The sequence below is a fragment of the Dasypus novemcinctus genome, chromosome 2 (assembly GCF_030445035.2).
Source record: "Dasypus novemcinctus isolate mDasNov1 chromosome 2, mDasNov1.1.hap2, whole genome shotgun sequence".
Lineage (NCBI taxonomy): Eukaryota > Metazoa > Chordata > Mammalia > Cingulata > Dasypodidae > Dasypus > Dasypus novemcinctus.
In genome coordinates this window covers 188,859,951-188,884,178 of record NC_080674.1, presented here as the reverse complement: position 1 = coordinate 188,884,178, position 24,228 = coordinate 188,859,951, and the positions used below count along the sequence as shown (strand labels likewise).

The 24,228-nt window shown below is 48.4% G+C and overlaps 1 protein-coding gene across 1 annotated transcript in view; it reads left to right on the top strand.

The window, feature by feature from the left end:
* Window positions 1-24,228, top strand: part of COL23A1 (collagen type XXIII alpha 1 chain) — a 395,557-nt gene that overhangs the window by 31,844 nt on the left and 339,485 nt on the right. The window lies entirely within an intron of this gene.

Sequence of the window (24,228 nt, the reverse complement as noted above, 5' to 3'; positions counted from 1 at the left end):
TTCTGGATTTGCCCAAAGTTTTGCCTCCACTTCAAGTGCACAAAGACAGTCGTTTCCCTCTGTTGAGTTCGTCCAGGAGGCAACGCAACCTCGTGGTGAAGGGCACGGGCACGGACTCCGGCTCCAAAACGACGTCGTGCACGATCTCTCTCACTGTGCTCGTACCTCAGTTGTTCCATCTTAAAATGGGGTTAGTAACAGTACCTACCTCTTAGGATTGGCGTGAGGTTGAATGAATTCATTCACGCAAGAGCTTAGGACAGAGCCTGGCGCTGCCCCCAAGGCGCTAGTCAGTTGTGGCTACCTAGTTAGTCGGGGTTGTCGTTAATCCAAATCTGTTGCGCGCAGGTCAGTCCTCACCTGCTCTGTGCTGCCTCCTACCTTCTTGATTTTCTCTGTTATCAGCCAGGGGCTGCCAGATAGGAAGGGAGAGGAGTTGCAGGGTTAGCGGTTGGCTGGGAATATGCTGGAGGAAAGAACAAAGCCTTGGCAGACTTTGCTGGAATGTCCTCCTGGGAAATGGGTGAGAAAATAATTGGCACCAGAGCAGGAGAGAACCCAAGAGGGGAAAAACCTCTCATCAGCCACTGATGGCATCCGAAGACCTGGTGCAAAGCGTGGCTCTTCTGCCTATTCCCGCAGTTTGCACCTGCTCCAAACCGGGCTCAACTTGCCCTAGAAATTACTGAGAACTTTCTGGAAAGTGGTAATACTTTTCATTTCCTTTATGCCTTTTTGTGTCCTTGCGTAATTTTTCAGAGACTTTGTGTGGGGTTCCCTCATGACGGCCACTGTGCTTGTGGTGGAGGGTAGCCTTCCAGAAACTAATAAACAGACTCGTCAGAGTGAGAAACACACTACTCTGTGCAAATATTTGGAAGTTTGAGTAGCAGAGTGAAACTCTACTCAGGAGGGCCTAAAATACAGCATGGAAATGATACAGAGCCTGATGCATTTCACTCATGGTTTATGGGAAATGTTACGAAGCAGAACAGAAGTAGCAGAAGGTACACGTATTTAGCCTGTTCACTGTATTTGTTGACTTGGGAAAGAGCTTACTGAAGGGGTGGGGTGACTTTCCTTGTACTTTCAAAGCAAGAAACTATCATCTTTTTTTGAAACTTTTTTTGTCTTTATAAATTGATTTATATTTACATTTTATATAAATGGAATCATACAATATGTTACAGTATATTTAGTTCATAGTAATGCAGTCATACAGTATTGGTCCTTTTGTGTCTGGCTTGCTTCACTCAACATAATGTCCTCCAGGTTCATCCATGCTGTCATAGGCTTCACGACTTCATTTCTTCTTACAGCTGCATACCGGTCCATCGTGTGATTTCACCATAATTTATTTATCCATCGATCAGTTGATGGACACCTAGCAATCGTGAATAATGCTGCTATGAACATAGGTGTGCAGATGTCTATTTGTGTCACTGCTCTCAGTTCTTCTGGGTATATACCCAATTGAAACTTTTAATATTGAAAGAATTTCCAACTTACTGGCAGTAGCAAAAATAACACAAAACCCATACAGAGAACTTCAACACATCCCTACTCAGATACCCAAATCCACCAACTTTTAACATTTTCCCTCATTTGCCCTTCCTTTCTTCCTTCCTTCCTCCCACCTTTCCTCCCTCCCTCCCTCCCTCCTTCCCCTTCCCCCCCACCCCCACCCCACCCCAGTTGTCTGCTCTCTGTGTCCATTTGCTGCGTCTTCTTTGTCCGCTTCTGTTGTTGTCAGCGGCATGGGAATCTGTGTCTCTTTTTGTTGTATCATCTTGTTGTGTCAGCTCTCCGTGTGTGTGGCGTCATTCCTGGGCAGGCTGCACTTTCTTTCGCGCTGGGCGGCTCTCCTTACGGGGTGCACTCCTTGCGTGTGGGGCTCCCCTATGCGGGGGACACCCCTGCGTGGCAGGGCCCTCCTTGCGTGCATCAGCACTGCACATGGGCCAGCTCCACACGGGTCAAGGAGGCCCGGGGTTTGAACCGCGGACCTCCCATGTGGTAGACGGACGCCCTAACCACTGGGCCAAGTCTACTTCCCCCTGAATTGTTTCTTATTTGTAGAATTTTAAAAAATCGTTCTTTTTTTTTTACAAGTGTTAAATCCTAGTTGAGTTGCATTTATGACAAAGTTAGGTGGCCTGTGTGGTAGTTAACTCATTATGTCAGGGGAGAGAAATAAATAAATAAATCTTTAAAAAAAAAAAAAAGAATGTACAAAGTTGAAGGAGAGCGTTTGAGTCTGATTTCTCCCACTCCACCAGGCGTAGACAACCATTCATTCATTCATCTACACCTACCTTCTTCAGGGCTAGTCCTGTGGGAGGCACGGATTAATACACAGCCCCAACTTTTAGGGAAAAGGGTACAGATACAAGAACTGTAATCTAGTGAGAAAGGGAAATACCATTAGGGAAAAAAAATCCTACAGAAATTGAAAGGAGGAAGAGATCACATCCGATTAAGAGGAGCTGGGTGGGGGTCCTTCCTGGGGACGAGGAGAGCTGGGCAGGGTTTCGAAGCTTGGTTGGCATCCGAGCCAGCTGGAACGGGGGGCGGAACTGCGTTCTGTGGAGACCTGGCGTCCTGAGATGGCAAGGGGAGACCCCGCTGCAGCAGGAGCTCTGCCTGGTTGGCAGGACATGCGTGGGACGTGGCGTTTACGGAGGGATTTCAGCTCTGCTCCGTGGGACACAGCTGAAGGTATCTGACGGGCGTTCCGCTTGAAGAGGAGGATTCTAGAAATAGCACAGCGGATGGACAGGGTCGCAGAGTTTATCCCAGTGGAGAGGCCCCCTGGGAGGGTGGTGACCTTGTCCTCTGCTGTGTCCCCTGAGCCTAGGCTGGTGCCAGGCCCCTGGAGGAGGGTTGGTGGCTGTTTCCTGAGGGACCTCTGTGGGGAAGAGGTCGCAAGCCTCGACAGGAGGCAGCAGCTGTGAGAGGCCCCCGGGGCACAGGCAGGATAGACGGGCATCGGAAGGGCCCACAGACACACAGACGAGTCGAAGAAATTCATTAGAAGTCTCCTCTTAACGCACAGTCTAGCCACTCCGGACCTATTTAGTATAAAAATGTGCCTTGACCTATAAATCAGTATCATGAAGTTAAATTGTACTGGCCATTGGGATGGAGGGATTTTCTTCTGACCGCCAGAGGGCGCCCACTATATTCATTACGTTCTGTAGACTGCTAACAGGAATTTAAAAGAAAGGGGTAATTAATAAAAAATTTACTAGAAAGCACCCAAAAATTCAAACCAACGGCAGTGAAGTTTCCAGATGGTTCCAGAATCAAGGGGTTTGCAGTTGGTGTCAGGAGGTTATGATGATTATGTGAGGGTGAAATAGCCATTACAAGAGAGATTTCCAGAACCACTGCCCCATTCACTTAAACTCAACAATTCTTGAGCACTTTCTGGTTTAGCCGTAGTGGAGAATCCCTGAGCCGTGGGAAGCTATATCTTGGCCTCAGCTTGGCTAACTCTAGCCCAACTACTGAGGATGGTGAAACTTTTCACTCCATGAGGTATCTTATAGCTTCGACAATTGGGATTAATAAATGTCCCCAAAATGAGGAGATGCTCACATGGTGAAACTGCCTTTTCTGGAGAGTAAGTTCAGTGTAATTAGACTATCTGGGCTCTTTCTTCACTATTGGGCCAAAGTATATTCCACATGGATTGAAGATTTAAATATAAAAACAAACAAACATGGAAGGCTAGGCAAAAAATACAGAAGGTCACATTTTAAAATTATGAGGCAGAAAAGAACTTTCTAAGCATGGCACGGAAGTCAGAAACCATAAAGCAGTGGTTTTCAACCGGGACCGATTATTTTCCCCCGGGGAGACATTTGGCAGTTGCCTAGAGAGAGTTTCGGTTGTCACAACTGGGGAGTGGTATTGGCATCGAGCAATGGAATCTGGGAAAGCTGCTAAACACCCTACAATACGGAGAACAGCCGCTTCTACAGAGAGTAACCCCAGCCAGCGGGTCCAAGGGGCCGAGGCTGATAAACCCTGCCATAGAGTGAGTTTTCTTAAACATACTTATATTTTCTCTACAGAAAAGGACGATCCCACCTTAAACAGAGTTTAAAGATAAATGGCTAACTGAAAACCAAAGCAACACCTTTTTTTTTCATTCTTTAGAACCAACATAGGGTTAATAATCAGCAGATATAAAGTGTTCTCACAAATAGAACCAGCACAGCAGATATAAAATACTCTCACGAATGAATAAGGAAAAGCCAAATATTCTAGTAGAAGAATGAGCAGAGGATGTGAATTACGGAGGCCCCAAAAGAAAAAATACAAATGGCAGCACTTCCTTTCAGTGACACGGCTGGGGGACCCATCTGTACCAGGTATTGCTTGAAATGTATTACCTAATGAATATTAAGGAAGTGCATCATCCAAGGAGGTAAGAGTTTTCACCTATCAGGTAAATAAAGCTTAAATTGTTTCAGTTTCTCTGAAGGGCAGTTTGGCAGATCAATGAATATTTTAAAAAGGCAAACCCTCTGTCCCAGCGTTTCCATGCCTAAATTTGGTATATAACCTGACAACTTACAGTGACATTTCTCACCGCATCCTTTATAGTAACAAAAACATTGGGAATCATATCCATGGCTGTTTGCAGAGGAAAGATAGTGACAATATTTCAATAATGGGGGAAAAACTGATTTTAAAGCAAAATACCATGGAGCGGGTAGAGCTCAGTGGCTGAGTGTGAGCTTCACCCATACGAGGTCCCAGGTTCAATCCCCAGTACCTCCTTTAAAAAAAAGGCAACCTGGAGAATGGGAGAAAATAATTGCTAACCAGCTATCTAGTAAGGATTTAACATTTAAAATATGAAAGGAATTGCTACAACAAAAAGACAACCCAATTTAAAAATGGGTAAAGGACTTCAATAGACATTTCTTTAAAGAACGAATATCAATGACTTATATACACCAGAAAAGATATTCAGCATCATTGGTCATCAGAAACATTCAAATCAAAACCAAATTAAAAAAACCAATAAAGCAAAATACTCTCACACTGTGAATGGTGATTATTACTAGTGATTAGATCGTATGTTACTTTCATTTTTTTCTTTTTTGCATTTTCTGAATTTGCTTTCTGTGTTAGTTTGCTAAAAGCTGCCAAAGAAGCCTGAAATGCATTGCCTTCACCATGGGGATTTATTAGGTTAAAAGCTTGTAGTTCTGAGTTCGTGAAAACGTCCAAATCAGGGCATCGTCTAGGTGATGCTGTGTCCCCAAAGACTGGAACATGGAGGCGCCTGTTTCTCTTCTGGGTTTCTTTGCTTCGGCTTCTGGCTTTCTCTTTCCCAGGTTCCATGGGTTTCTCTCCATGCTTCTGTGTTCTGTTGATTTTACCTTTGGCTTCCAGGGCTTTCTCCACTTCTGGGGGTTTCTCTCTGTTTCTCTCTCTGAATTCATGCCATTTATAAAGGACTCCAGCAAGAGGATTGAGACCCACCCTGGGCCACGCCTTTCTAAAGGAATTTAATCAAAAGGCCCTTAACTGAAGTAATCCAATCAAAAGGCCCCACCCACAATAGGTTCATGCCCACAGGAATGGTTTAGCTATAAGGACCTTGTATTAGTTAGCTATAGGGGTGCTGATGCAAAATACCAGAAATTGGTTGGTTTTTACAAAGGGTATTTATTTGGGGTAGAAGCTTATAGTCACGAGGCCCTAGAGAGTCCAACTCAAGGTACCCTAAGAGGTACTTTCCCACCTGGAGTCTGTTGTCACGTGTTGATGCGAGAGGGAGAGTGATATCTGCGAGGGTTCAGTCTTCCTCCTCCTCCCAAGGCTCCGTGGTCCCAGCTTCTTCCAATCTCAGCCACAGGCTGGAACAAGTCTCGTCTCCGGGGGCTCATTCCTCTCTGGGCTCAGCTGCTCTGCACTCTCCACAAGGCCAGTTGTAAACTGTCAGATGAACGGCTCGTCTCTCCCGGGATCTCTGCCCTGTCTAATGGAGCCTTCTCTCTTTCCTCACATTTCTGCTCCTCTGTGTGTTTACTTCCCAGGGCTCCAGCATTAAGACTCCAACCTCCCTTCTCTGCAGTGCAGTTTTTCTGTGAGTCCCCACCCACCAAGGGAACTCACCGTCCTACCGATGTGGCCCAACAAAGCCTTAATCATTATTTAATCCAGCAAAAGTGAAACCTCTGATTCCAATACAATCTAATATCCCCGGAGAAACAGACCAGGTCACAAATATAATCCATTATCTATTTTTGGAATTCATAGATAATATCAAACTGCTACAGACCTGGTCTTTTCTGGAGTTCATAAAAGCCTCCAACTACCACACTTAAAATGAGCATATATTGCAGTGTAATTGAAAAATAAATACATGAACCAGCTAAAAAAGTCTTTAACCCCTAAATAAAAGACAGAGTCCTGGGCTGGTCACCTGGCTTGCCTACCTCACGGGGATATTGTGATGGTCCTCTTGGAAGGCAGTTCTATTTGATTTAATGTTGACTTCACAGCCAGCACAATGCCTGGCACGTCACAGGTGCTCCAAAAATGTACTGAATAAATATTGCCTTTCTGAAATCTTCTGAAGCTGAGAATTCACCGTAGACACTGGTCGATAGAGAAGCCTGCCAGGAGTGGCAGAAAGCATGTCTTCTGGAATAAGACAGGCTTGGTTTTCAGTCCTGGGTCTGCCAGTTAGGGCTGTGTGACCTTGGACAATTTACTTAACCTCGCTGAACTTTAGTTAACGCTTCTTTAATAACAGCACCAAAACAGAAATCCCAAACATAGAAGGTAGTTATTTGTCTCTTAGATGCCCTGCTGGATTTGGGGGATCCCGAGGTGAACAAGACAAAGGATGTGCCCTCATGGAATTCACATTCCAAGGTGTGGGAGTGAGGGGGAAGGAGAGAGACCCGATTAAACAGGGAAACCCACAGATAAATGAATGGTGACAAGAGCTATGGAGAAATGAAGGGGGTGCTTTGGTAGAGGGTGAAAGGGGGTGCCGGTGCTGAGACCTTCTCCTCCAGAAAAGGAGATCAGGGAAGGTCTCTCTGAGGAGGGGACATTTAAGCCAAGATGGACATGATGAGGAGAAGCCAAACATTCCAAGGTGTGCCAAGGTCCCCAGAACCACGACCTCCTCTTAGGAACAAGCAGGTGGTGTCTATGGTACTAGAATAAGCATTTTTTAAAAATCCATGGCACTTTATAGCACAGCGAACCCTAAGTTAAACCATATAGTTAACTTATATGTAGTACAGTAGTAAAAACGTGCTTTCATCCATTGTAACAAATGTTGTACACCAATGCAAGGTGTTAACAATAGGGTGGTAGGTAGGAATCCTTTGTTTTATGCATGATTGTTCTGAAAACCAAATTCTCTTAAAAAAGAAAAAAAAAAAGCTTAGGTTGGTGCAGTTTGGAGAATGGAATTGGAGGGGTGCCTGGGAGGAAAATAGGGGGCATTTCTCCATTGTGGTTCCTGCTTTTCTCTCTTGATTGGATCGCTCAAGTCACATAACCTTCCTCACCTGTGGAATCACTCGCCTTCTCTGTCATTCCATCCCTGTGGAACCTTTATGGCGTTCCTTTGCCTGCAGTGCCTCCCTCCTTCCTTCGCTACCTACCGGTGAATTCGTATTTATTCTTCTAGACCAGCTGACACCTCACCTCCTCCTTCAAGGTCTTCCCCGGTCCCCAGGCAGGCAGGCAGGCTTCTGTAATGCCACCTTGGATGCCCGTCAGCTCGAGTACCTAGAATGGGGTGATTCGCACCCTGTGATGGTTTGAAGCTGTCTGGACCCCAGAAAATCATGTTGCTAAAGCTAATCCCTGGCTGTGGGTGTGAACCTGTTGGGAGAAGGGCCTTTTGATAAGGCTACTTCAGTTCAGGCGTGGCCCAGGGCGGGTCCTAATCCTCTTTATAAACAAGATGAACATGGAGAGAGAACTAGAGAGCCACAGAAGCCAGAAGCTGAAAGCAAAGAAACCTGGAGGAGAAGGGGGAGACAAGCGGGCACTCCCTGTGGCATGTGGCAGAGGAGCCCAGGATCCCTGGCAGCCGGTCATTGAGGAGAAAGCATCGCCCGATGTTGCCTTGACGTGGGCCTTTTCGTGGCCTCAGAACGGGCAGGTCGTGAGTAGTAAATCCCCGCTGTGAAAGCCACCCCATTTCTGGTGTATTGCCTTCAGCAGCTTTAGCAAACTGAAAACACCCCCTTGAAGGTCAGGGTGTATATTTTCTCCGGGCCAGCGTGGGCCAGAGTCATAAAAGACCCGCAAATGAAGATTGAATGTGTGGAGGTGAGTAGGAGAGATGAACTCGGCTCTTAATAAAGGAGCGAGCAGAATTCAGCTCCTTTAATAAATAGATTTTGGTGATTTGTGAAGTGATGGTGACACGTCTGCCAGAGAACTCTAATAAAGAAGGAGTAATAATGTCTATAAATAAAGCTGCTGTTCCTGACATTGTCCTCTAGAATTTTCCAGCTGTCCAAGAACTCCACTCACAGAGCGTTGCCCATTCCTGTGTTGCTGGCTCTGGTTTTGGGTTCTTTGTTGTTGACTTTGTTTTTTTTATTAGCAACGTTCTGAGCCAACAGAACAACCATGCATAATGTTCAGAGTTCCCACATATCAGCCACCCCTCCACCAACCCCTTGACTTGCAGTGGAATATCTGTTACAGAGTATGAAAGAGCGTCATCAAAATGTAACTACCAACAATGGTCCATAGTTTACACTTGGTACATTTTTTCCATACACCCGCTATTATTAACACCATGTATTAGTACTGTACACTTGTTACAGTTCGCGAGAGAACACGCTCATATTTGTACTGTTATCCACAGTCCCTCTTCCACCATGTGGTTCACCGGGTTATACAGTTCTGCGCTGTGTACACTCTAAAATGTACACTCAGTGGCTCTCATTTTCACTTACAGAGTGTGCAGTCATCGCCTCAGTAAATTTTGAACATTTTCTTTAGTCCAAAAGAAAAAAATCCCATATGCCCCATTATTGACCCTTAGCATTGATACCGCACCTTCTTTGACATTGATGCAAGAATATTACAATATTGCTGTTAACTATAGTCCATAAGTTACGTTAACTGTATTTTTCCCAGGCATCACCATATTCTTACCACCTTGTAATAGTGACGTACATTTGTTCAAGTTCACAGAAGACCACTCTTGTCTTTGTTCTAGGAACCACAGTCTCACGCACCTCTGGGTTCACTGAGTTATTCAGTCCCGAGATTACTCTCTAGCTTTCTTTCAATTGACATTTACATCCCTGTACTTCCCCTTTCAGCCACAATCCCATTTACAGACCAGCTGTGTTAGTTCTGCTCACTATGACGTGTTACCATCAATCTACCCATGTCCACACTTTTATAGTCAAGCTAATTAAAATTCTGCTTAATACACACATTAAGCCTCAGCACCTCTTCCGAGCCCTCATCCTCTCTCCTAGGAACCCACCCTCTAGCTTTGAACTCCCTGTGTTTAGTCTTCGCACTTGGCTCATATCAGTGAGACCACACTCCGTTTTGTTTTCAGACTTTATCCCGACGCTCTTTCCGTTCTTTCCCGTATTTTCGCCGCTTGGCTCTCGCTCCGCGCTGTGCCTTAGACCCTCTTCGGCCGGGGCTTGGCTGGGCTGAGGTCAGGGTTGGTCCCGGGGGGCCCGATGATTGGAAGTCCTTTGCGTGGGGTTTGGCACTGGCCCTCCCGGGTGGACCGGATCTGCCCTCTGCCTTGCCTGGGGCTTCCTGCCGCTCGCTCTGCGCCAGTGTCTCTGTCTTCTCGGGTTGCTGTAACGCAGGGCCACAAGCGGGTTCCTTCAAACAACAGCAATGGATTGCCCCGGGGTTCTGCAGGCTGGAAGCCACGCTGCCTGCGCGGCCTCGTCCCTGCCCTGCCTCCACGGCGTCGGTGCCTTGCTGCCCCAACCCCCCGCCCCGTCTTCTCTGTCTGGGTCCAATTTCCTCTTCTTATAAGGACCCCAGTCATACTGGATTAGGGCCCACCCTCAGCCAATTTGGCCTCCTCTTAATGAATAACATCCCCAAAGATCCGATTTCCAAATGGGGGTCACCCTCACGGGACCGGGGGGTTAGGGCTCGACTGTGGGCTTGTGGAGGACACAGCTCAGCCTCTGACACCGCGGGAACAGTGCAGAAATAGCCTCCCCGGGGAGCCTCCGCGGCCTCCGCAGCTGCCGTTTCCAGTCCGTCCTGTCCTCGCCCCCACATCACCCAAACCGGGCAGAGCGGTGGAGCTGGGTGGGCTCGGGCCCTCCCAGGTGCCTCCCAAGGTGGAAAGGCTCTGTGTCCCGCAGCCCCGGCCAGCTTCCCCCACGCCGCCACCCCCGGCCACCCCGAGGCTCCGCGTCCCCACCCCCCAGAGGCGGTACGACTGGCCCCGCCACGGGCCGAGCCCTGGTCCTCGGCACTGGGTGGCCTCAGCTTGCCTTCCCCCCCCATCCCCCGGGGCTACCGAGGCGGGTGGCGCGGGACAGAAATAGCTGTCCCCGCTCAACTGCACCGATGGGATTGGTTTGTGACAGAGACACATGGAAATGCTCTCATTCTCCCAATCAGGCCCGCTCCGCCCTGCTCCTCTGCCCTCTCGCACTCTCTGTTCTCTCACTTCATCATCTGGGAAGTGTTTAAAAACAGCATGTAACAGGAGCCAGGTCCTGGGGTGCGCTCCCCGCCCCCCCCCCAGACCCGTGGAAGAGGCAGCTGTGAGAGCAGGCAGCCAGCCGTGTGCCGTCATCCCAGGAGCATTGTGGTGGGGGGCTGGGGAGGGGCCAGGGGGCTGGCTGCACCAGTCTGGGGGACACAGGGAGGGGAATGACCCAAGAAGATGGCCAAAAAGTTAGCGCTCTTCGGACGCCAGCGACAGAAATCAGCTCTGGCGGTTTTAAATAAAAAGTATTCGGAGATGCGGAGGAGCCCTCGGAAGCAAAGGGTTTGCCGAGGAACGAGGCTTGGGACGGACAGGATGCTGGCGCTTCTGGGAATCTGGGAATGATGGCAGCCCAACCCCGCGAGGAAGAGGCCTCTTGGCTATTTTTTTAAGCCTTGTCCCTGGGCTTCAGAGTCGGGGTCTTGGGCGAGAGTGTCCTACGGGCCAGACTGACCCCTGGGCCCACCCACAGCAGGAGCTTGCAGAGGGCAGGCGTGGTGCTTGGCTGTGGCCGGGCTGAGGGGCAGAGAGGGTCCCTTCGTCCTGGCCGTCTGTCCTCGGGGCCAGGAGGCTGTGTGGAGTGGGGGAAGGGGTGTGGTTTGGATGCAGGTCGACTTGGCTGTGGGTGGCACTTCTACCACCTTTTTGCTCTGAGCTTGGGCAAGTTGTGCCGTTCTGTAAACTCTCAATTTCCTTGCATGTAAAATGGGATGATAATAGGTACTTTATGGGTACCAGGGGGAATGTATGTGGAAATGTTTGGCACGTAGAAGCCATGTCATAGTGACCATTCATTCATCCCAAAGTGGTAATTTGAGGCTTTTACGGACCCCAGAAAGAAAATCATGTCCTTCGAGCTAGTCCATTCCTGTGGGTGTGAACCTGTTGTAAGTAGGACTTTTGGATGAGGTTCCTTCAAGTGGGTCTTTTTTTTTAATATCTTTTGTTTTTTAAAGATACATCTATCATACAAAATTTTATACCAGGGTGGGTCTTAATCCTCTTACTGGAGTCCTTTATAAATGGGATGGATGTGAAGAGCCTGGCAGAGAGAAATCCGCAGAAGCTGAGAGAGAAAGACCTGGAAGCCAGAACCCGAAGGCAGCGAAACCTGGAGGAGAAGGTAGAGACCAGCAGGTGCTGCCGTGTGCCTTGTCATGTGACCTGTCATGTGACAGAGGAGTCCAGGATCGCCAGCAGCCAGTCTTTGGGGAGAAAGCATCACCCGATAATGCGTTGATTTGGACACTTTCCCGCCTCAGAACAGCAAATTAAAAATTCACATTGTCAAAGCCCACCCATTTCTGGCATATTGCAGTCTGGCAGCCTGGCACACTGAAACAATCCCAGTCCCCAAGGAAGGCAATCCGTGGTGCCGCAGGCCCTGAAGGCAGGTGGTGGTGGTGGTGGGGTTGGGAGCAGGCATAGATCATTATTACTAGGCTGGGGTGGGGGGTGATAGCCAGTAAAGTGATACTTTCCTTTGGTCTCCTACCCCCCCAACAAAGGATGTCATTTCTTGGTTCATTTGGGGTGGGAATCCCTCAGTGGACCCTCTGCTCTGTTCCCTACAGGAACCCCTTGAATTTGAGATCCCCCCGTTGTCGTGTAGATTATTAGCAGGCAGCGCTTTAAAGCCCTTTTCTTCTTTGAGGCCCCGGGCTTGCCCTAATGACTCACTGAAAGCTCCCCTTTCTCTCCTGAGCCTACTGTCCTTTCTTATTATTTTTTTATCCCTGCCTTTCGAAATAGGACCGAATGCTGCAGAGCTGCCTTCCCAATGACATTGTGATTTCCATGACACTAATGGGCTTAAAGTGGCCTCTTGTCAATTATTTTTTCGAAGAAGCCGGGTGTGGACCCCAGAAAGAGTTCAAAGTGCTAGAGGCTGAGGCTCCCAGGGGGCTGGGGGTTTGTTAGGAACAATCTGTCCAGGGAACAAAGAACAATGGGATGGCCGATGTGGAGAGGGGTCACACGCGTCTCCCCACGAGAAGTGCACCCACCCACTCCCCTCAAGGTGCTTTCTGAAAACCGTATTTTACAAATAAGCATGGAGGAGAGCCATGTCTCCCTCGGTGGGCTGGACCTGACTCTGCCACCCACGGAAGGACTGGACAGTGTTTTTTTGTTTTTTTCGTTTTTTTGTTTTCGGGAGGTACTGGGCATTGAACCCAGGACCTTGTACGTGCAAAGCAAGTGCTCAACCACTGAGCTACAGCCGCTCAACCTGGAATTGTCTTGACCCCTGAGCGTCGGCCGGCCTGAGGTTAGCACTGCCCGTCACCCAGGCGGGGGTGGGCAGTCACACCTGAGCGTGGGCCGACGAAGCACCTGCTGCAAGGCCAGCTGTGCCCAGGAGCTGCCGACTGACTAGTTGTGATTGGGAGCCTCTGAGAGCTCAGGGGCAGGGTCTGGCCATTGGTCTTAATTTTCTCTTGGAGGGGTGGGGGTGGGGCTCCCCCATTTCCTGAGGGAGGCCCCCGAGCAGCTGCTGCTGCCCAGGAATGCCTGCCTTCCTGCCACCCCCCAGCCCAGCCACGCCCCCCAGGCAGGACTTGAGTTTATTATCCGCCAGGAGGACCAGGGGCTGCCTTCCAGCCCTGCCCTCAGGTCCTGTGCTCTTGCCCCTCCCTCCCTGGGGTGCCCCGGGGGCTCCAGCAGGGCTTGGAGGGGGTGGGGGTTCTGTGGGGTTCAAGTTCTGTTACCAGGGCACTCACCCCTTCAGTGCTGGGGGGCATGGGGAGGGTCGGGCAGGGGAGAGGAGGGGCGAGGTGTCTCTGCTCACCTGGGAAGGTACGTGGAGGGGGGATAAGCCTGGGAGGAAGAGTGTTGGGGAGAGGGACAGGGTTTTAATTTGCTCCAGGTGCCAAAGCAAAATACCAGAAATGGGTTGGCTGTTAAACTGGGAATTCATTAGGTTAAAATCGGACAGTTCTGAGGCTGTGGACGTGGCCCGGTCGAGGCATCCTCTAGAGATGCTGTGTCACCGAAGGCGGGCTGCTGGCGAGCTGGACTCCTGCCACGGGGCGCAGCAAGAGGCGGCCCGTCTCTGCCCTCTCCTCCAGGCCCATGTTCTCCTTGAGCTCAGCGGTGGGTGATAAGGCTTACGGCTCATCTCTTGGCCTTTGGGACCGAACAAGGCAGCTCTGCTTGTATCTCCTCCGGTGAGAGGCTGGACCCCCCGGAGCCCTGCAATCTTAACTCAAGTGACGGAATCAAAAGGTCCTTTAACTGAATCTGACCAAAAGTTCCCACATACAGTAGGTTTACCGGCACAAGAATGGGTTCATTAAGAACAGAATTTTCTGGAGTCCACAGAAGTCTCAAATCAGGGCGGACAGGTCGGAGGAGGAGAATGCCCGAGGGATTGTTTTGGTGACAGGAGGTGGGAAGGGGGGGTGAGTGCAGGGACTCTGAGGCCCTCGGGTGGGCTGTGGGAAGGCTGACAGCCCCTGTGCCTCGAGTTCAGCGTCGCTCTGGGCAGATCCCTTAGGACTGACTCGGTGGGTCCCAGGACCTCTCAAGGATTATCAAGAGGGACTTATTTCCTGACTAGAGCCATTCATTCTTCTTCCTGAAGTTTCCTTACTCTTTCCACTCTTCTTAGCCTGTTGCCCTCCTTTTTATTTCTTAAAATTTATTACTTTTTCATCTTTATAAATTGACTTATGTTTACATTTTATGTAAATGGAATCATACAATTTGTTACACAATATATTTAGTTTGTAGTAACACAGTCATACAGTATCTGTCCTTTCGTGTCTGGCTTGCTTCACTCTATTTTTTTTTTTAAAGGAAAATATGCTTCTTAAAATTATCCTATCTACCGCCCACCAAAAAACTTACCCCAAAGTAAAAAAAGAAAGAAAAATCAAGTTTCCCTGCCGCCCCCTGACCCCACCTCCCATCCAATCCCCTGCCGTAGATGCAAATGTTTAGTTTGCCTTCTGCCAGACCTCTTTCTAGGCATCTGCAAATGCACGCGTTTTTATTTGGTTACGCTACACATGGATATTCTGCAGTTTGTTTTTTGACTTCACAATGCAAGGGTCCCTGTTCTCCGTCAGTCCAGCCTGAGTGGACCCCAGAGGCCCCTGGGCCATTCGTATGTGGAGACAGATTCAAATAAACACCCAGAGGTCATTAAAAGGCATTCAGCCTGGTCGGCCTCCCCAGCAATCCCAGCCATACCCCCTCCTCCCTTTCTCTTCTTCTCTCTGCCCTCTCCACTTTTCTCTCTGGGAGCGCGGGTCTCCCCTACCCCCCTTTTCTGGATTTTTCCACATCCCCTTCTACACCCATAACATCTGCCTTTTCCAGTGTCATAGCCTTCTGGTTTGTTTCCACCTCTTCTGATTCTCCTCTTCTGTCCTTTGTCGTGTTCAGCGCATTCGAAGGCCCCTGGGACGAGCTCGTCAATGCAAGGTCTCCTGCAGGAGGCGGGAGAAAGGCGGTGACCTCGCCCACGTTTCATATTTGATGTTTCCATTACCCAGGAATAGCTTCGGCCATGATAACATCAATCCATCAGTACATCTGATAGCTGCCTCGTTGTTTTCAACTTTTTATCAAAATAGAACTTACTGCAGAAAAGTGTAATTATTGAGATGGCTTCCAGATACAGAAATAGCTCCCATCCCTTGGGATCCCCAGGGTAACCACTCTCCCAGTTTCTCACATCACAGCTAGTTCTGCCTGCTTTTTGAACTTTGCATGAATGGAATCGCCCCACAGGCTGCAGCACTCTTTAGTGTCTAGCTCAACGTGCCGTTGAGGAGAGCCATCCCCGTTGCTGCACACAGTTGTGAATCGTTCATTGGTTTATTCATTGTGCAGTTGTGGGGCGTTTGAATAGTTTCCAGTTTGGGGCTATTGTGAATAGTGCAGCTAAGAACAATCTTGCATGTATATGCCTTTTGGTGAACATACGTATGGATTTCTGCAGTGTTTATATCTTACAGTGAAATTGCTGGGCCATAAGGTATACATATGTGAAATTTTAGTAAAGAATGCCAAACCATTTTCCAAAGACAATATATCAATTTATAGTCCCCACAGGAGTGTCTGAGAATTCTAGTTGTTCTACAGACTCACCAGCACTTGGCATTTTCTATTGTTTTTTTTGCTTTAGTCCTTCTGGTGGCTGTTTCTGAACTCTCTTTTTCTGTTTTCTTTGTTTATCCCTTTGCCAGTACCACATTACTTTTTAATTACTATAGCTCTATAGTACGTGTTGCCCTCAGGAGTGTTTTGTTCTTTAGGATTATCATGGCCATTTTTGGGCCTTTGCATTTCCATATCAATTTTACAATGTTTGCCAGTTTCTATTTAATAAAAAAGCCCCCTCCCCAAGATTTTGAATGGGACTCATTGATTAATTTAGGGAGTGTATTAGCCAGGTTTTCCAGAGGTAACAGAACTGACTGGATATGTATATAAATATTAAGAGATTTATTACTAGGAATTGGTTGACATGACTGAGGGAATCTGAAAGTATGAACTCCATAGGGCAGGCTGCAAGTTGGAAACGATAAAGGTAAAGATATACTCCCCAGGAGAAGCTGACTGGCTGGACTAGAAGCAGAAATTCTTCTTTCTGACTTCTGAAATTCTCAGCTCTGGCTTTTAAAAGCTCCAACTGATTGAATGAAGAGATTCCATTCACTGCCCAGGGCATTCTCCTTTGTTGACTGTAGATGCAGTCACCTGACTATCAATGCAAATCTATCTACAAAATACTCTCATGATAGCAGTCAGGCCAGAGCTTGCTTGACCAAACAACTGGACACCATAGCCTAGACGAGTTGACACATGAATTTAACCATCCCAAGGAGAAATGATGTCTCTAAATTATCAAGGCCTCCTATTCATGAACATGGTATATCACTCCATGAATATGGGCCTTCTTTAATTTTACTTGATAATGCTTTACAGCGTGGGGCATAGTAATCTTGCACATCTTTTATTTGATTTATTACTAGGAATTTGATGATTTTGATGCTATTTTGAAAGATAACACTTTTTAAATTTTCTTCTCAATTTGTTTGCTGATGATTTTTTATATTGCCCTTGTGCCCCTGCCGCATTCACTTATTAATTCTAGTAGTTTATCTGATTAGTCTTTTAGATTTCCTGTGTATTTTCTGTCATTTCCTCTATAAATAATGAGGGCTTTATTTCTTCCTTTCCAATCCTTATGCCTTTTGTTTCTTTTTTCTTGACTCGTTGCTTTGGCAAGGACCCCATGTGTGGTGTTGAATAGAATTGATAATAGCAGGCATCCTGGTTTCATTACTAGACTCAGAGGAAATAGTTTAATATTTCATCATTAAGCATGACCTATGCTTTAGGGTTTTTCTAGATATTTTTCACATGAAAGAAGTTTCCTTCTTTTCTTCATCTGCTGAGAGGTTTTTTAAAAGTTCAGATTGGATGTTAAAGTTTGCCAAATGATTTTTTCTGCATTTATGAGATGAACATGTGATTTTCCTCTCTTTTTGTGAAGGCAGTGAATGACATTGATTTATTTTAGAGTAATAAACACCGTTTCATTCCTCGAATAAACCCCACTTGGATGAGATATATTACTGTAATGTGTTGCTGGATTCAATTTGCTAACATTTTGTTTTGGGCTTTGCTTCTGTCTTCATAGAATGACGTCTGTAATTTCTCTTTTTCTATTGTCAGGCCTTGGTATCAAAATAATGCCTGTTTTATAAAACAAATTGGGAAATGTTATCTAAGTTTCTTTTGTCAGCAAGAATTTGTGTAAGCTTTAAATGTTGCATCTTTCTTAAGTGTTTGGAAGAGTTCACTGGTGAAGACACCCAGGCTTAGAATTTTCTTGAGGTTTTTAAATAAATGATTTAATTGCTTTAATAGGTAAAGGCCTTCATTATTTTTAAAATAGCATCTTTATTGGGATATATGTCATCTATATATGATTTCTTTCAGTTTATACACAGGGCTTTGCAACCATCCCCACCATCATTTTTCGATCATTTTCATCAACCCCTAAAAGAAACCTTCTACCCATTAGCAGTTACTCCCATTTCCCACCATCTTCTCCCAGCCCTGGACTAATCAACTTTTTGTCTTATAAATTTGCTTATTCTGGACATTTCATGTAAGCGGAATCATACAATATTTGTCTTTTTGTATCTGACTTCTTTCCCTGAGGATAATGTTTTTGAGGTCCACCCATGTGGTCGCACGTTTCAGAACTCCATTCCTTTTTATGGTTGAATAATATTCCATTATATGGACAGACCACATTTTGTTTATCATTTCATTAGTTGAAGGATATTTGGGTTCTTTTCTACTTTGTGGCCATTGTGAATAGTGCTGCTGTGAGCATTGGTGTCCAAGTTTTTGTTTGAACATATATATATATATATTTTTAAAGATTTATTTATTTATTTAATTCCCCCCCTCCCCTGGTTGTCTGTTCTTGGTGTCTATTTGCTGCGTCTTGTTTCTTTGTCCGCTTCTGTTGTCGTCAGCGGCACGGGAAGTGTGGGCGGCGCCATTCCTGGGCAGGCTGCTCTTTCTTTTCACGCTGGGCGGCTTTCCTCATGGGTGCACTCCTTGCGCGTGGGGCTCCCCACGCGGGGGACACCCTTGCGTGGCACGGCACTCCTTGCGCGCATCAGCGCTGTGCATGGCCAGCTCCACACAGGTCAAGGAGGCCCGGGGTTTGAACCGCGGACCTCCCATATGGTAGACGGACGCCCTAACCACTGGGCCAAAGTCCGTTTCCCTTGAACATATATTTTAATTTCTCTTGGGACTGGAAGAACTGACTGAGATGCTTCATTATTTTTGGTTGCTAAACCATAAACCATAATATGGATCCAAGTGTATTTAACCAGATTCTTTATTGATGGTCATTTCGTTGTTTTCATTTTTGCTTTTGAGAAAGGCTCTAGAGATGCTACCCAAAATGTGACTTTTGAGTGGCTGCTGGCCCTTGAACTTTTTGCTCAGATCTATAACAAGCTTCAAATAGAAATCCAGAGTGTGTGGAACTTTTATAGCAATTTAATCAGTAACTTTATGTCCAGTGAATCTAATTGTTTAAAAAATGATGTAGCACTTTTATGTTTTTGCCTTTTTCAAATTTCATTTTTCTAGTACATCATTTTATTGATCCCTGACTAATTGAAAATTTAAAAACCCACAGAAACCACAAATAGTTCTTGTCCACGGATAGGCTGGAGAAACACGGCTCTGGGGAAACTTCACAGCGCACGTGTGTTTCTGGAGGTATCGTTCCTGGAAGTGGAACTGGTGGGCCACGAGAGGCCAATTGGAAAAGTGAGCAAACCTTCGGGAAAAGTTTTTGCGAAGGGAGGAGGAGTCTCTTGCCTTCTGTTCCTCTGTTCCAATGATGGAAATAACCGGCCGTAGTAAATACGGCTCCTGTCGTGAGCGCCCGCGGTCAGACGCCTCGGGCGCCCACGGCCCCTGGGTGCTGAGCCTGCGCTCCCTGCCCTCTGCCCCGGTTCCTTCTGCGCAGGCCCCTGGGTGCTGAGCCTGCGCTCCCGGCCCTCTGCCCCGGTTCCTTCTGCGCAGGCCCCTGGGTGCTGAGCCTGCGCGCTCTGCCCTCTGCCCCGGATCCTTCTGCGCATGCCCGGGGGGGTGGGGAGGCGAGTCTGCTTCCTCTCCTGATTCCTGGTTTCGTTGGTGCCTCGGGGAGTGTCACTTGTTCTTCAGCCACCCCCGCTGAGCTCCCGGTTCCCCATTTGTGAGAGGCGACGGGATCAACGAGGGCGAGTGGATTTGAGACTTTCTGAGCAGGGGACCTCTTTCTTTGACCAGAACCCTGCCTGTGACCCCCATTCCCTCAGAGCCGGCAGGAGCAGCTGGGGGTGCCCCCTGAGCACCCCATGGGCCTCTCCCCCAAGCCGCAGGGCCTCGCAGGGCCATCTGTGGATGCACGGTCTGGGGGCTCCCTAACTCCCCCCACCCCGCCGCGGGTGCCTGGCGGGTATCGCACCCCACCCCCACCCTGCCGCTGGGCCACCCTCCCCCCGAGTCTGTCCGTGAAGTCCCGTCACCCCCTTCGTGTTCCCACTGCCCAGAAGGTGCCAGAGGCTTGACTGATGTCAGCGCCACCTGTGCTTCTATGTCCTGTAAACGGGGGCCAAAAATGGAAGCAGCGTGAGAGAGCCGCTTCTCCGCGCTGCGCGGGAGCCGCCGCCGCGCGCAGGTGCTCGGCGCCGTGGGGCCCCTCAACCAGGGTGGGCTCCAGGGGCGCCGGGCGGGAGGGCTCGACCCGGCAGGGCGCCGGCGGGCGGCGAGTCAGGAGCTCGAGCCCCGCCTCCTGGGGACGCCTCCCGCGTGCCGGCCCCTCCCAGGGCCACCGGTCCCCTGGAGGAGGGAGCCGGCCGCGGGGTGGAGCGGCGGGGGGCGGCTTGGCGGGGAGGGCGTGGCAGCAGCTCTGCGGCGCCCTATGCAGGGTAGCTCAGGGTCTGGGTTGGGTATCGAGGGCACCTGGCCACACTTGTCTGCACTCTGGTGACCGTCACAGTGTGGACTGCCTGCCACTCACAGCCAATGGCTGGTCCGTCTTTTTTTCCCAATTAATTTTTGGAAATATTTCAAACTTTTAAGAAAGTTGCAAAAATAATTCCGGATTTACTAACTTTTACCATTTTGCCCATTTGTTATGTCCCTTCCTCCCTCCCTCCCTTTCTCTCTCTCCCCTATCTCTTTCTATCTATATCAATCTATCATATCTATATCTATATTTATATCTATGTTCTAAACGTTTGAGAGTAGGTTGTATTCATTGTACTCCTTGAACGCTTAATACTCCCATTTCCTAAGGACAAGGACATTCATGTATGTAAGCACAGTAAATACAGTTATCAGTTCCACAACTGTAACATTGATATACAGCTTCTGGAACATTCTCCAGTTTTTTCACTTATCCAAATAATGTCCTTTGGGAAATTTTCACCTTCATTATTAGATCCGGTCCAGGGTCATGTATTGCATTTGTCATTGTACCTTTAGTATCTCTTTTTTTTTAAATTTCTATCCCCACCCTCCTTGCAGCTTTTTGTGTGCTGTCTACTCTCTGTATCCATTTGCTGTGCATTCTTGTGTCTGTATTTATTTTTATTTATTTCCCCTCTCCCCCTTGTGACTTGCTTGCCGTCTGCTCTCTGTGTCTGTTCGCTGTGTGCTCTTCTGCGTTATTTTTGCTTGTCTCCCTTTTTTTTTTTTTTTTTGTTGCGTCACCTTGCTGAGTCTGCTTTCCATGGCACTTGCGGGCCGGGCAGCACTCTGTGGCCCCTGGGCCGGCGGCATTCAGCAGGGTGTGGGCCTGCCTGCCTTCACAAGGAGGCCTCAGGACGCGAACCCAGGGCCTCCCATATGGTAGACGGGGGCCCAACTGATTGAGCCACAGTCGCTTCCCTAGTCTCTCATTTTTTAAAAACTTGTAATATGTCTACAACATAACAGTTCCCCATCTTAACTACTTCCAAACATGCAATTCAGTGGGATTGATCGCATGCACAGTGTTGTCCCACCATCTCTATCATCCATTACCAAAACTTTTCCATCACCCCAGAAGGAAACTCTGCAGTGGCTGGTCTTTAGGATACAACCCGTGGGCTGTGTAGCAGGCAGGTGCTTGAGGCAGGGTAAGAAGCTTGACCTGCAACTCCGGTGTTCGTTTCAGGCCATGTGGTTTTTGTTAGCATGTACAGGACTTATGCTGGAGTTTCTGGGTAATGTGGTCGGGATAGAAGAGGCCTTAGGAGCCCCACTCGGGGCTTTCCTTGTCTGGTCCAGCCTCGCCTTGGACTGGCCAGTTAGCATCACTCCATCCGTGTGGTTTTCCCATGAGAAGCAGGCAGACAGGAAAAGCCGCAAGTCCCAGATACCGACCCCGCTGAGCATGTATCCCTCGGAGAGGCCGTGAACTGTGCCTCCAGGGAAATTCCTGCCCAGCCTCGGCCCCAGTCTTCTGTAGGGGCTTCCCGGATGTGTGGCCTGAGACTGCAGGGATGGCCCCTGGTACCTGGGGTCACTGGGCAGTGAGCACTTTACTGGAGGAACAAGACCACACAGCGGCCTGGCCCCTTCCTACCTGGTCAGCACCTTCTCACCCTCAAGTGTCCCAGAGAGCCAGGGTCATTTTCTAACTGGGGTCCCCACCCTGACCTCAGGTGTCCCCGTTACCACTGCAGGAATGACAGGACTCAGGGCCTGTGACTGGGTGTCCTCTCAAGACCCCTCCAGGATGGAGCTGGGAGCGCTGGCCCGGGTGACCCCCTTTTTTGGCTCCGTGTGCAGCCTGCTGTGCCCTGGGTCCCCCTCCAGACGGGATGCAGGGGGGTGGGTCAACATCCAGCTCCTAACTCACCTCCCATCCCTGGTTCTCTGTCCCCGGATGTCCCTGAGACCCCACCCTGTCCTGGGTGTGGGACGCTCCAGGGTCTCTCTTGTGCCATCGGCCGGGTTTTTCCTTCCCCACACCGAGGTTCTGCGTATAACATAGCAGCACAGAGTACCTTCCTATCCCTGGTCGTGTTTGGTACTCACAAGAATGCAAGCCAGCTGGAGGCCTTGTCTGGACTCACAGGGTTGGAGCCAGGAGGAATGTGTGTATGACTGAGGCTTGGCAGCCTCGGTGAATAGATTAGGAAACCCAGACTCAGATGGGTCCAAGGACCTGGGCATGGGTTCTGGAGTCAGAAGAAGGCAGGTCTTGAGAGCAATTTGAAGGACAGAGGGAGAATGTTTGTGGACACTGGACGAGTCCAGGATGGGAGAAAGTCTGGGTAGGGGGGCAACACTGGGCATCCATGCAGTTACTTTGAGTGTTTGGCTTCCTTTCAAGTGGGTTAATGGTCAAAATATTTTTCATTTATATGGCCTCAGAGCTTCCTTGTTCTCAAATCACCATTGCAGTCACATTCTCCTTTATCTGTACAATCCCTGGTAAAGAGAGCGTTTCCCCATTTTATGGACAGGGGACATTTGTCTCAGGGAGGTGCCCGTGATCTGTTCAGGCGACACAGGGGTTAAGGTAGAGAGTGCCACAGAGCCCCTTCCCTGGGCACTTGACTTTGGGAAGGCTCTTCCAGCTCAGACTTCCCCATCTTTAAAATGGGGACATTAGCCACCCACCACATCTTTTTTCCTTTAAGGAGGTACCAAGGATTGAACTGGCACCTTGTACCTGGGAAGCAGGTGCTCAGCCACTGAGCTACACCTGCCCCCTGCGCGGGGTTACTCTCTGGCTCAGGTTAAGTGTAAGCTGTGACTCAGGAGCTTAGACTCCTCAGGGGTCAGCTTGAGTCTCCCTCTGGGGAGACTTGTTTCTCACGGACCCTTGATGGCCCTTCCTGTGGGATGCATGCTGCATCTGGTGGGAGGATGCTTCTGCTCTCCATCTCTGACATTTCCTTCCCCATGTTTTTCAGATTAAAGCCAGCCCTTTCCCAGGGGCTTTGCCCAAGACGTGGCTGTTAGAGGTTCATCTTCATGACCTGATTATTTTTTTTTAATTTTATTGAAGTATATATTCATACATAAACATACAAAAACAATAAGTGGATAGTAAAAGTTGTGGACTTACAAAACAAACATGTATAACATCATATACAGGGGTCCCAGACGTCATCCCATCACCATCAGCTTGCATTGTTGTGAAACAATTATTACAAATTATCAAAGAATATTGTCAAAATATTACTTCTATAGTCCATATCTTACATTTGGTGTATCTTTCCCCCAACCCACCCTATTATTCTTTTTAAAATATGTATATATTTTTAAAGATTTATTTATTTTCTTTATTTATCTCTCCCCCTCCCCTACCCCGATGGTTCTCTCATCTCTCTGCTCATTATTTGCTTTGGAGGCACTGCGAACTGAACCTGGGACCTCCTACATGAGAGGCAAGTGCCCAGTGGCCTGAGCCACATCTGCTCCCCGCGGGCTGCAGTGTCTGCTGGCTTGTGGCATTTGCTTGTTGCGGCAGAGGTGGTGTGTGCTCATCTTCTTTTAGGAAGTACCAGGACCCAAACCTGGGACCTCCCACATGGTAGGTGAGTGCCCAACTGGTTGAACCACATCCACTTCCCTTAATTGTATTTTTATTACAGAAATTGTGTACTTATAAAAGTCATGCACATGTGCAGAACTCCCATACAAAACCCCTTCACCAACACACCACATCGTGGTGGAACATTTGTTACAGATTATGAGATAATATCATCACTCTATTACCACCAACCATGGTCCATAGCATACCCTGATTATTTTTTAAAGCAAGAATATTAAATCATGGCTAGCTAAACAGACTCGGCCAAAAATGTGGCTGGAGCAAAATCCCCCAGTCGGAGGAGCCCACGGCTTTTCGATTCTATACCATCGTGACCTCAGTCCTTGGCTGCTGCAGGACCCAGAAGGGCTGTCTCCGAGCAAACCCCATGCCTGTCAGCAGATGACACGTCCCGGCCTGCACCCTTTTATTGCGGGCCTCC